At 44.7% G+C, this 13,732-nt stretch overlaps 1 pseudogene; it reads right to left on the bottom strand.

The window, feature by feature from the left end:
* Positions 1–7,644: 7,644 nt before the first annotated feature.
* LOC100404875 (cleavage and polyadenylation specificity factor subunit 5 pseudogene) lies at positions 7,645–8,325 on the bottom strand (annotated as a pseudogene).
* Between the last annotated feature and the right edge of the window lie 5,407 nt (positions 8,326–13,732).

The raw sequence follows: 13,732 nt of genomic DNA, 5'->3' as shown, positions 1-13,732 counted from the left end.
ACTCCATCTCGAAGAAAAAAAAGTGGAGACATGGGCATCAAATAGCTGAATTCAAGTTTTGGTTTCACCACTTACTGTGTGGCCTTGAACAAGTTCGTTTTCCCTCTCTAAGTCTCAGCTACCTCCTCTGTAAAATACAGGTACCAGTTTTCTTACATGTAAAATAAGGACCCACATGAGATAATGCCCGTTGAGCACTTAGCATGGTGTGAGGTACAGAGTAAGGATTCAATACATATTGAATATTCATTATGATTACAAGTGTAGTTTTGGGTAATCATTTTAATTTCCAACATAATTGTTTTTCTTTGGCAAAAGTCCTAATTATAAGTTCAGAAACTGGCTGGGCACAGTGACTCACACCTGCAATCCTAGCACTTTAGGAGGTCGAGAGGGGCAGGTCACCTGAGATTAGAGGTTCAAGACCACTTGGCCAACATGGCGAAACTCTGTCTCTTCTAAAAGTATAAAAATTAGCCGGGCATGGTGGCACATGTCTGTAATCCCAGCTACTTGAGAGGCTGAGGCCGGAGAATCGCTTGAACTCAGGAGTCGGAGGTTGCAGTGAGCTGAGATCACACACCACTGTACTCCAGCCCGGGAAACACAGTGAGACTCTGTCTCAAAAAAAAAAAGTTTAGAAATCAAATAACACATCTTGACAATGCAATGTGGATGGGACAGAGAGTATTTCATCTACCGGTTTCTTTATAGAATCATGGAACATAAAAGGGAGGGGAAACATGAAGTCAACCTAAATGCCCGTCAATGATAGACTGGATCAAGAAAATGTGGTACATACACACCATGAAATTCTTTTTTTTTTTCAGATGGAGTCTTGCTGTGTCACACAGAGTGGAATACAATAGTGCAATCTTGGCTCATTGCAACCTCCACCTCCCAGGTTCAAGTGATTCTCCTGCCTTAGCCTCCTGTGTAGCTAGGATTACAGGTACTAATTTTTTTTTTTTTAGTAGAGACAGCATTTCACCATGTTTACCAGGACGATCTTGATCTCTTGACCTCATGATCCTCCCACCTTGGCCTCCCAAAGTACTGGGATTACAGGCTGGAGCCACCTTGCTCGGCCTACACCATGAAATTCTATGCCACCATAAAAAAGAACAAGATCATATCCTACTCGAACTAATGCAAGAACAGAAAACCAAATACCACATGTTCTAACTTATAAGTGGGAGCTAAACATTGAGCACACATGGACACAAAGAGGGGAACAGTAAACACCAGGGTCTAGTGGTGGAGGGTGAATGGTGGAGGGTGGGAGGAGGATTGAAAAACTACCTACGGAGGCTGGGTGCGGTGGCTCATGCTTGTAATCCCAGCATTCTGGGAGGATGAGGCAGGCAGATCACTTGAGGTCAGGCGTTTGAGACCAGCCTGGCCAACATGGTGAAACCCCATCTCTACCAAAAAATACAAAAATTAGCTGGGCATGGTAGGGTATTCCTGTAGTCCCAGCTACTTGGGAGGCTGAGGCAAGAGAATCTCTTGAACCTGGGAGGCAGAGGTTGTAGTGAGTTTAGATTGTGCCACTGCACTCCAGCTGGAGGAGGAGGAGGAGGAGGAGGAGGAGGAGGAGGAGGAGGAGGAGGAGGAGGAGGAGAACAAGAAGAAGAAGAGGAAGAAGAAGAAACAAAAAGAAAAAAGAAAAACTACCTATCAGGTACTGTGCTTACTACCTGGGTGATAAAATACTCTGTACACCAAACCCTCGAGACACACAATTTATCTCTATAACAAACCTGCACGTGTACCCCTGAACCTAAAATAATGTTAAAACAAACAAAAAAGACCAGGTGAGGTGGCTCACGCCCGTAATCCCAACACTTTGAGAGGCCCAGCTGGGAGGACCGCTTGAGCCCAGGAGTTCGAGACCAGCCTGGACAACATGGTGAATGTAGTATCTCTACTAAAAATTAAAAAATTAATTAGCTGGGGCTGGGCACAGTGGCTAACGCCTGTAATCCCAGCACTTTGGGAGGCCCAGGCAGGTGGGTCACTTGAGGTCAGGAGTTCGAGACCAGCCTGGGCAACATGTTGAAACCCTGTCTCTACTAAAAATAAATAAAAAGTAGTCAGGTGTGGTGGTGCATGCCTGTAATCCCAACTACTAGGGAGGCTGAGGCAATTCTCATTGCTTAAACCTGGTAGGCGGAGAATGCAGTGAGCCAGATCTTGCCACTGCACTCCAGCCTGAGAGACAGAGCGAGACTCTGTCTCAAAAAAAAAAAAAAAATTAGTTGGGTGTGGTGGTCCATGCCTGTGGTCCCAGCTACTTGGGAGGCTGAGGTGGGAGGAACACTTGAGCCCAGGAGGCCGAGGCTGCAATGAACTGTGATCACAGCACTGCACTCCAGCCTGGGTGCCAGAAGGAGATCCTATTTCAAAAAACAAAAAAGAAAGAAAGAAAGTAGACTTCTCCACTCCCACTGCTTCACTTGACTAGTCTAAGGGGGGGAAAAATGAAGAAACGTAGAAGCTAGTGTCTTTATCAAGGGTTTACTGTGGATGACTTGGAGAGGATGGAAATTATAGCCTCTGGGTAATTGCAGAATTTATGCCCTTGGTGTTGAGTCCCAGGCATGAAGCCCAGGACTGTGTACTAATGACATTCCAGTGTGGAGCAGGACCCAGGACAGAAGTTCCTATAATATTTCTCTACATCTAGCTTTGAGGAATGAGCCACCAGTACTGGAATCCTATTAACATTGAAATGCAAATTTCAACACTATAAAAAGCAAAGGGTTGGGACTGTAAAAAGTGAGAAAATGAACATCAGCACCAGCCATGTAAATGTAAGATAGTAAATATCTGTGTTACCCTAGAAACCAGCACTATAAAGGTAGGTAGGTAGTTTGGTGACAGTTTCCAGGGTAATTCCCCACTACATACAACATAAGAGCTTTCCTATTATGTTAACTTTTTCTCTACATGTCCACTGAATCTTCACTCAATTCCCCTATTTCCTCCCTCTTCCAAAAGACGCCCTCTCTGATTCCCTTTTTTTTTGAGACGAGGTTTCGCTCTTGTTGCCCAGGCTGGAGTGCAATGGCAGGATCTTGGCTCACGGCAACCTCTGCCTCCTAGGTTCCAGCAATTCTCCTGCCTCAGCCTCCTGAATAGCTGGGATTACAGGCATGTGCCATCACGCCCAGCTAATTTTTTTTGTATTTTTAGTAGAGACAGGTTTCTTCATGTTGATCAGACTGCTCTCGGACTTCTGACCTCAGGTGATCCCCCCGCCTCGGCCTCCCAAAGTGCTGAGATTACAGGGATGAGCCAACTGCGCCCAGCCGATTTCCCTATTTTTGTGTGTGGCTGTACCATTCTCCAAGTACTATCTTCAAAAAACCCTTGATGTTTATCAGTGAAATGAAGGGCCGACACAGTAATGTGTATCTCCAAATTTAAGAGATACAGTTTAGAGAAAAATCAGACACATAATTCGGGAAATTATAAACCCTTCAACTGAAAAAAAAAAAAAAGGCTCACAGTGGATACAACTAGCCATCTGTGACTCTTCCTAGAAGCGATTTCTGGTAAACATAATTTGTAGATATATGCAAATAAGATTAAGATGCTTCCCAATATCTCACCTGGGAGCTACCAACCTAGAATGTAATTCATGTAAGACAGCTGTTACCTTGGAAACTGTGACATGTAATGAGAACAGGAGGCAGGTAATATTGCAATGACAGAAGATTCTGATAACTAGTTAGAGATGGTGGAAAAAAGAACATTGGAGAGTCAGCGTTTATGCAGTACTATTCAAGTGACAGAAGCACCGGTCTGGCACACATGTTATAAATAACCCAAAGACCTTCCTTAAAACCATTCAGCTGGGCGGGTACGGTGGCTCACGCCTGTAATCTCAACACTTTGGGAGGACGCGACAGGAAGATCACTTGAGGTCAGGAGTTCGAGACCAACTTGGCCAACATGGCAAAACCTCATCTCTACTAAAAATATGAAGATTAGCCAGGCGTGGTGGCACATGCCTGCAATCCCAGCTACTTGGGAGGCTGAGGCAGGAGAATTGCTTGAACCTGTGAGGTGGAGGTCACAGTGAGCCTAGACTGTGCCATTGCACTCCAGCCTAGGCAACAAGAGTGAAACCTCAAAACAAAACGAAACAAAAAGCCATTCAGCTCCATTTGTTCAAATTACAAGTGACTTTCTGATTACTAGCTTGGTTTCCCAGGTATTACTAGCTTGGTTTCCCAGGTATATTAATATCTGATAGGTATGACCCTAAATAATAGATAATTCCTGTCACTAGAAACTATATTTCTCCTCACTGGTATTTGACTTGTAAGCCAGTATCTTATTATTATCATTACTATGCAGGCTGGAGTGTGATGGCACGATCTCAGCTCACCACAACCTCCACCTCCTGGGTCCAAGCGATTCTCCTGCATCAGCTTCCCGAGTAGCTGGGATTACAAGCATGAGCCACCACACCCAGTTAATTTTGTATATTTTGCATTTTTAGTAGAGACAAGGTTTCTCCATGTTGGTCAGGCTGATCTGAACTCCCGACCCAGGTGATCCACCTGCCTCAGCCTCCCAAAGTTCTGGGATTACAGGCGTGAGCCATCACGCCTGGCCGTTTTTTTTATTATTACTTTTTTATTGAGATGGAATCATTCTGTCATCCAGGTTGGAATGCAGTGGTGCGATCTTGGCTCCCTTCAACCTCCACCTCATGGGTTCAAGCAATTCTCCCATCTCAGCCTCCCAAGTAGCTGGGATTATAGGTGCGTGCCACCAAGCCTGGCTAACTTTTTATTTTTAGTAGAGAAGGGGTTTTGCCATGTTGGCCAGGCTGGTCTGGAACCCCTGACCTCAACAGATCCGTCCAGTTTAGCCTCCCAAAGTACTGGGATTACAGGCATGAGCCACCATACCCAGCCCATATCTCTATTTTCTTATACTAGATTCCTAAAGGGAGAATTTCTGGGGCAAATGCTATGAGATTTCTTAAGACTAGTGATTCTATTTGCTTTCTAGGAAGCATCAATTTACAATCTCACTGGCAGTGTATGAGGGTTTCTGTCTCACTGCCCATGGTCTACTTTGAGAATTTTTTTTTTTTTTTTTTTTTTTGTGACAGAGTCACTCTGCCTGTCACCCAGGCTGCAGTTCACTAGCACTGTCATGGCTCACTGTCACCTTGACCTCCTGGGCTGAAGCAATTCTCCCATCTCAGCCTCCTGCTAGCTGGGACCACAAGCATGCACCACAATACCTGGCTAATTTTTTAAAATTTTTTGTAGTGTCATGGTCTCTTGATGTTGTCCAAGCTGATCTCAAACTCCTGGGCTCAAATGATCCTCTCTCCTCAGCCTCCCAAAGTGCTGGGATTACAGGTGTGAGCCACTGTGCCTGGCACAGTTCCTTCTTTCTTTATTTTTTGAAATCGAGTTTTGCTCTTGTTGCCCAGGCTGGAGTGCAATGGCATGATCTCGGCTCACTGCAACTTCTGCCTCCCAGGTTGAACGACTCTCCTTCCTCAGCCTCCTGAGTGGCTGGGATTACAGGCATGTGCCATCACACCTAGCTAATTTTTTGTATTTTTAGTAGAGAGGGGTTTCTCCACGTTGATCAGGATGGTCTCGAACTCCTGACCTCCAGTGATCTGCCTGCCTCAGCCTCCCAAAGTGCTGGGATTACAGGCATGAGCTACAGCGCCTGGCCAGTTCTTTTTAATCTTCATCAACTTCACAGGTAAAATAGTATTATCTAGTTTGTATGCTTTGCATGGTCTGTGATTACTAGTGAGGTAGAACACAATACCTTGTTGAGCAACCAGTTTTCCTGGAAATTCTCTCTCCATGCCTTTATCAAGGTCTTTATTGGGAACATCGTGTTCTTCTTGTAAGTTTATGTAAGCTTTTTATCAAGAAAGATAATGACTCTTTGCTATAATTGTATATATTTTTCTGCTTGTTTTTTTTATGATTTCACTCTGTTAATTATAGTTTTGTAATTTCAAGTTCTTAAGGTTACGTTGCAAAATCTGCCTACTTAGTGTTTTTTTCTGCTGCTTTTAAGTTTATGTCTGCTCCCATCCAAATTTCAAATGCATGGTCATCTATGTCTTATTCTAGGGCTTTTATGGTTTGATTTTTTTTTCTTTTTTTCTCCAAAGCTGCCATAAATGATTTTTTTTTTCTTGAGATGAAGTCTTGCTCTGTCACCGAGGCTGGAGTACAGAGACTCCATCTCGGCTCACAGCAACCTCCGCCTCATAGGTTTAAGTGATTCTTGTGCCTCAACCTCTGGAGTAGCTGGGATTACAGGCACATGCCACCATGCCAGCTAATTTTTTGCTGTTTTTTCTTAGTAGAGATGGTTTCACCATGATGGCCAGGCTGGTCTTGAACTCCTGACCTCAAGTGATCTGCCTGCCTCAGCCTTCCAAAGTGCTGGAATTACAGGCGTGAATAACTGCCCCTGGCCAGAGCTCAGATTTTAATGGGCATCACCTGGTATGCTTGTTACTAACCTAAATAGTCCTGAATCCTGTAACCACCCTACGGGTTCTTCTTGCTCACTGCACAAACAAAATAGACCTCCCCTCCCCTCCCTCCCCTCCCCTCCCCTCCCCTCCCCTCCCCAGTTTTGCTCTTGTTGCTCAGGCTGGAGTACAATGGCACGATCTTGACTCACGGCAATCTCTGCCTCCTGGGTTCAAGTGATTCTCCTGCCTCATCCTCCCGAGTAGCTGGGACTACAAGCGCCTGCCACCACGCCCGGCTAATATTTGTATTTTTAGTAGAGATGGGGCTTCACTACGTGGGCCAGGCTGGTCTTGGACTGCTGACCTTGTGGTCTGCTCACCTCAACCTCCCAAAGTACTGGGATTACAGGCATGAGCCACTACCCCTGGCGACCATGGCATTTCAGTAGGAAAGAGTTTAATTGACACCAGGCCGACCAAGCCATCTCCTCGATGTAGCAATGTATCAAAGGTTAGGGGGTTTTCTTTTCCTTTTTCTTTAAAGAATTTTAGAAGTTGAATGATAAATTAAAATTTAAAAAAAGACATCCGTTTTCTTTTTTTTTTTTTTGAGATGGAGTTTCTCTGTTGTTACCCAGACTGGAGTGCAATGGCACGATCTCGGCTCACAGCAACCTCCGCCTCCTGCCTCAGCCTCCCGAGGCTGAGATTCTCCTGCCTCAGCCTCCCTAGTAGCTGGAACTACAGGTGCGCACCACCATGCCCAGCTAATTTTTGTATTTTTAGTAGACACGGGGTTTCACCTTGTTGACCAGGATGGTCTCAATCTCTTGACCTCGTGATCCACCCACCTCGGCCTCCCAAAGTGCTGGGATTATAGGCATGAGCCACCACGCCCCGCCGAGAAGTCCATTTTCTTTAATGTTGTACAAAAAAGTATGAGTAGAACCAAAAGTAAATAAACATTATCATATTTGTTTACACAACTATCTCGTTCTTCATATTAATTTCACTATTCAAACGATAGAAAGTCAGTGGCAATTTAGGGATCGCAAAAGAGATAAAACTAAAAAAACTTTCCTACCACAGTTATTCCACACTGTATGTAGCTATGCTCACAGAGACAAGCGGCTTCTTTTACTTCTCCACTGGGCAGGAATTCAGTTGTGCATAAAATTTAACGTGTTCAACAGCTGAGGGAGACTAGAAATGATGGGTCCATATCTCGGTGTTTTGTCATACAATTCAAACAATGGTGCAGCTACCAGCTTGTAATTTTTAGGGACTGCAAACAAAGCTTTTTCTTGTAGCTGAACCAGAAACAACTTTTTATGTTCCTTAGGTTGTGTAACATGTGCAGGAATATATGGATACTGAGGAGGTTCAAAAGTCATTCACCAGTTACCAATGCAGTCATCAATGACCCAGTCTTGCAGAACTCTATCCTGACGACGCAGCATCTCTGTCATTAAGCATTTCAGTCCTTCAACTTCATCTTCTCCCGGGTTAAGTTTACCACCAGGTAGTTTGAAGAAAGTTGTTCCCAGCTATAGCAGTAACACATGGGGTAACCGATGCTTGTGTACAATCAGAACCTCTTCTACAGTCCTCCTCATTCCAATTTAATCAAATTCTTCCCTCATGTGCTGAAATCTGGCTGCAACAGAGCTGTCCTTCTTGTAGAGAGGCTCTTTTGTACCAGAAGTATGATTGGTAAGAGGGTACAGATTGATGGTACATGCCAGGGTGAGGGGCTTGGTCTGCTGGATGTACTTGTTGCCTAACTGAGTGACCCCCGGGGACCAGCCGGTCTGTGAGTGATTCGGAGGTACCACAGACATGCTGGCAAGCTCTGGCCCTGGTGGTGAGCAGAAAGTGGGAGGCAGCGGAGACTTTCCCTGTGCGGGAAGCGGTTATTAGTGATAACCTCAGTGGCCACCGCCTCCCATTAACAGGAGAGTGCAAGAGGAGAGGTTAGGAGTTTTTCAAAGGTAGTTTGGGGGACGAGGTGGGGGTAGCTAGGCAATAGGTGCTGATTGTTTGGATATAAGATGAAATCATCGGGATTGGAAGCTCTCCTCTTATACTGAGTCACTTCTGGGTGGGACCACAGGAGTGGTTGGTGGGTACAGGTGGAGCCATGGGTGTCGGACATGTAAGAAACCTGAAGACATCTCAAAAGACCAATCTTAGGTTCTACAATAGTCATGTTATCTGCAGGAGTAATTGGAAGAGTTGCACATTTTGTGACCTCTGGAATGGCTGGTAATCATTTAACTAACTATGCCTACGTCTTAGTAGAAAGCAGGCCCCTTTCATCCTTCTAACCTGGTTGGTGGTCTTTCATTAGTTTCACAAGTTTTTGGGAAAGGCTGTCATCATTTAAACTATAAACTAACTTTCTCCCAAAGTTAACATGGCCCATGCCCAGGAATGACCAAGGACAGCTTGGAAGTTAAAGGCAAGATGGAGGCCGGGCGTGGTGGCTCACACCTGTAATCCCAGCACTTTGGGAGGCTGAGGTGGGTGGATCACGAGGTCAAGAGATCGAGACCATCCTGGTCAACGAGGTGAAACCCCATCTCTACTAAAAATACAAAAATTAGCTGGGCATGGTGGTGCACGCCTGTAGTCCCAGCTACTCAGGAGGCTGAGGCAGGAGAATTGCTTGAACCCAGAAGGCAGAGGTTGCTGTGAGCCGAGATTGTGCCATTGCACTCCAGTCTGGGTAACAACAGCAAAACTCCGTCTCAAAAAAAATAAAAATAAAAAAAAATAAAGGCAAGATGGAATAAACTATGTCAGATTTCTCTTAATGTCATCATTTTGCAAAGGCAGTTTCAGTGACCTGGAAGCTGAGGAAGATGGCTGCATACATTCAGATGAGAGGTCATAAGTTTCTGTGCCATGCATGCTATAATGGATACTGCAAAAGTTTCTCAAAATATGGTTGGGGCACATCTGCAACATAATCAGCTTGGATGAGTGTAACAAATGTGGATTTCTGAGTCCCACCCCACACCTACTGAATTGTTCTACCTCACACCTACTGCGCCCCAACCCAGGAGCAGACTCAGCCCAAGAGGATCATTTTCCACACCCCTATGATTGCATCCCCAACCAAAGGGGAACAGGAGGTGATAAAAGGTGTAGAGCTATCTATACATATAACTGTAACTGCCTACCAAACTATCTTTGAAAAATTCTAGCCTTCAAATTTTCAGGGAGATTGATGTGAGTAATAACTCCATCCCCTACATGGTATGGCTGACCTCTCATCAATTAAACTCTTTTTTTTTTCTTTTTTTTTTGAGACGGAGTTTTGCTTTGTCACCTAAGCTGGAGTGCAGTGGTATGATCTTGGCTCACTGCAACCTCCGCCTCCTGGATTCAGGTGATTCTCCTGCCTCAGCCTCCTGAGCAGCTGGGTTTACAGACACCTACCACTACACCCAGCTAATTTTTGTATTTTTAGTAGAGATGGGGTTTCACCATGTTAGCCAGTCTGTTCTTGAACTCCTGACCTCAGGCGATCCACTCAACTTGGCCACCCAAAGTGCTGGGATTACAGGTGTGAGCCACTGTGCCTGGCCTAAACCCTTTCTTTAAGGCAATGCTGTAGTCTCAGTGAATTGATTTTGTCTGTGCAGTGAGCAGGAAGAACTGGTGACGTGACTGCATCATTACATCCTATAAAATCCATCTATATACAGCTCCTAGAGTTCTCCTGCAGAAACATCTCATGTAAAAAAAAAAAACCCTTTATTAGCTTTCTATTGTTACAGGAACTAGCTCAAACTCCACATCCTAGCCCTCTAGTCCCTTTGTTATGTTCCCTGACCTGTCTATCTAATCACCCAATGGCCAATGGCTTAAGCACCAAACAGTTATCTAGCCAGGCCTGCCTCCCCATGGGTCTTGTATAATTATTACTCATTTCCTCTTTTCATGCTGCAGTCCCTAGTTCCTCTTAGATTATTCACATCCTATGCATTCAACCCAATTATCACAGTCTCCTCCTTCCTTGGGCACCAAGATGATGGCTGTTTTCCGAGACTTACCGAAGCCCCAATTGTTGTGTATTCTCACACTGAATATTATCCTCCCATCAGGTCACACAATCTTTGAGGGTGTGGTCTATGAATCTGTCCCTCATAGCCTGTAGCACAGTCCTAGGTGCACTGAAAAACCTGTTTAATGGAACCAAACCAGCCCTAACTGCCAACTAAGTTTTCTAAGTGTCAAAGAAAGAAGAAAGAAACATGAAAAGTGGCTCAACAGTCAAAGACAGGTTTATTTTGGAGAATCAACCTAAGAGGGTCTTCTGGCCGATTTCTGTCAGGAGTGCTCTCTCTCACAAAGAGTATTTATTGGTTTTAGGATGAGAGAGCTTATCATAGGCTTAGAATGTTTCTGTGTGGGGAAGAAGTTAATTATGGAGTTGGACTGTCTCTGGTCAGAGGGGAGGTTATCTTGGGGCTGGCACATCTCTGGTTGGGGAGGGGTTTATTTTACGGTTGGAATGTTTCTAGTTGGAGATGGCATTTTAGGGTCATGCTGACCTTAGCCATTAGGTTGATGCCCTTTGGATTTAGGCGGTTTTTTTTTTTTTTTTTTTTTGAAACAGGGTCTCACTCTGCCGCCCAGGCTGGAGTGTAGTGGCACAATCTTGGCTCACTGCAACCGCTGCCTCCTGGGTTCAAGCAATTCTCCTGTCTCAGCCTCCCGAGTAGGTGGGATTACAGGCATGCAGCACCATGCCCAGCTAATTTTTGTATTTTTAGTACAGATGGGGTTTCACCATGTTGGCCACGCTGGTCTTGAACTCCTGACCTCAGGGTGATTCAACTGCCCCAGCCTCCCAAATTTCTGGGATTACAGGCATGTGCCACAGCACCTGGCCTTAGGTGATTTTTTTTTTTCAAGACAGAGTCTTGCCCTGTCGTTCAGGCTGGAGTGCAATGGCACGATTGTTGATCAAGGAAAACTTTAGAATGGTTGTACTTGTCCAAGATGGCAATGCTTCTGCTCTGTCAATTTTAATACATGTTATTTCTGAGTGCTAATAATGTAGCCTCGCAGATATCTTTTCCTTGCACCAAAATGTGAAAGTTTGACAAATTCATAGGGATTTCACTTTGTTGTGATTTGGTTTGCTGATAACAAAGTTAAGCAAAAGGTTATCTTGGTTCCAGCTCTTATTTGACGTAACAATATTCCTTATCATCTATGACATATCCATTTACTGACTTTCTGGTTTGAAGAGTCTGACCTTTTTTATAATATGGGGTATTTCTTTCCCCTCTTACAAATGTAATGATTTCACTTTTAGAGAAGAACATGATTTACCACATTAAATAAATATAAAGGGGTTAATGGCTAAATAATTACATTTTAGCTTCTTTACTCTCTTTTCTCCCTTTATCCCTCAGGGTTTTGCCTCCTTGAATGACAGGTCTGCTTTAAATGAATTTGCCTGGATGCTTGAAATAGGTGGGTGTGGGGGTGAGGGAGGAAATGCCTTCTCTCTTTCAGCAGACAACCTGAAATTCAGTTCAATTAATCAAACATTAATATTTCTTGAACTTGTATTGGACACCTGACTCTGTGCTAGGCACAGCACATAAGGCCAAAATGAGAAGTGATAAAGGAGCAGAAAGGCTTGGGAAGAATAAGAAAGGGGAAGAGGAGGTGATAAAAGGTATAGAGCTGTCTATCCGTATAAGAGGGGATTAAAAGAAGAGAAAGGGGAAAATAGAGCCTGGTCTCACTTGATAGCACTGCATGGGACTAGAAAGCTAATGCAGTGGCTTGAGCTCAAATTTTGCTTATGAGCCATGAGAGCAGTTAGGATAATGGCAATTTGAGTTAAATACCTCCTCAAAGGTTTAGGATGGAAGTGAAATCTCTCTTTAAAAAACAAGAAACAGGCCGGGCGCTGTGGCTCACGCCTGTAATCCCAGCACTTTGGGAGGCCGAGGCAGGTGGATTACGAGGTCAAGAGATTGAGAGCATCCTGGTCAACATGGTGAAACCCCGTCTTTACTAAAAATACAAAAAAAATTAGCTGGGCATGGTTGCACATGCCTGTAATCCCAGCTACTCAGGAGGCTGAGGCAGGAAAATTGCCTGAACCCAGGAGGCGGAGGTTGTGGTGAGCCGAGATCGCGCCATTGCACTCCAGCCTGGGTAACAAGAGTAAAACTCCATCTCAAAAAAAAAGATAACAAGAAATATAAACGTGTGTGTGTGTGTGTGTGTGTGTGTGTGTGTGTGGTGGGGGCCATAGCTATTGGCCCCCCTTGAAGGTTTGCTAAAATATCACTGACATGAGGCTGATTGATGAATAGGAGAAAAGGCATACAAATTTTATTTATTTATTGAGATAGAGTTTTGCTCTTGTTGCCTAGGCTGGAGTGCATTGGCTCGATCTCGGCTCACTGCAACCTCTACCTCCTGGGTTCAAGCAATTCTGCCTCAGCCTCCTGAGGAGCTGGGATTACAGGCACGTGCCACTATGCCTGGCTAATTTTGTATTTTTAGTAGAGATGGGGTTTCTCCACGTTGGTCAGATTGGTCTCAAACTCCCGACCTCAGCTGATCCACCCACCTCGCTCTCCCAAAGTGCTGGGATTATGGGTGTGAGACACCTCGCCCAGCCACAAATTTATTTAACATGTACACATGAGAGCCTTCAGCAGGGAGACCTAACTTCCCAGTAATGAACAGAAGCTTATATATCATCTTGAAATTGCAGAAAGAGGCCAGGCGCCGTGGCTCACGCCTGTAATCCCAGCACTTTGAGAGCTCGAGGCAGGAGGATCACCTGAGGTCAGGAGTTAAAGACCAGCTTGGCCAACATGGTAAAACCCTGTCTCTACTAAAAATACAAAATTAGCTGGGCGTGGTGGTTCATGCCTGTAATTCCCAGCTACTTGGGAGGCTGAGGCAGGAGAATTGCTTGAACCCAAGAGGCGGAGGTTGCAGTGAGCCAAGATCGTGCCACTGCACTCCAGCCTGGGCGATAGAGAAAGACTCCGTCTCAAAAACAAAAACAAAAACAGAAACAAACAGGTTTTAGTGGCAAGATAGGTTATGGGAGGAAGAAAGGAAGAGGCTTGGTTTGTGAAAGTGGCCTTGTTACGTAGATGAAGGCTCCTTCAGAGAGAATAGATGGTAAATGTTTCTTTTCAAACTTTTTAAATTTTATTTTACGTATATTTTTTTCACTCTGTGGTCCAGCCTGGC

This window comes from Callithrix jacchus, chromosome X (assembly GCF_049354715.1).
Source record: "Callithrix jacchus isolate 240 chromosome X, calJac240_pri, whole genome shotgun sequence".
NCBI lineage: Eukaryota > Metazoa > Chordata > Mammalia > Primates > Cebidae > Callithrix > Callithrix jacchus.
This window is presented reverse-complemented; position numbering and strand designations above follow the sequence as displayed.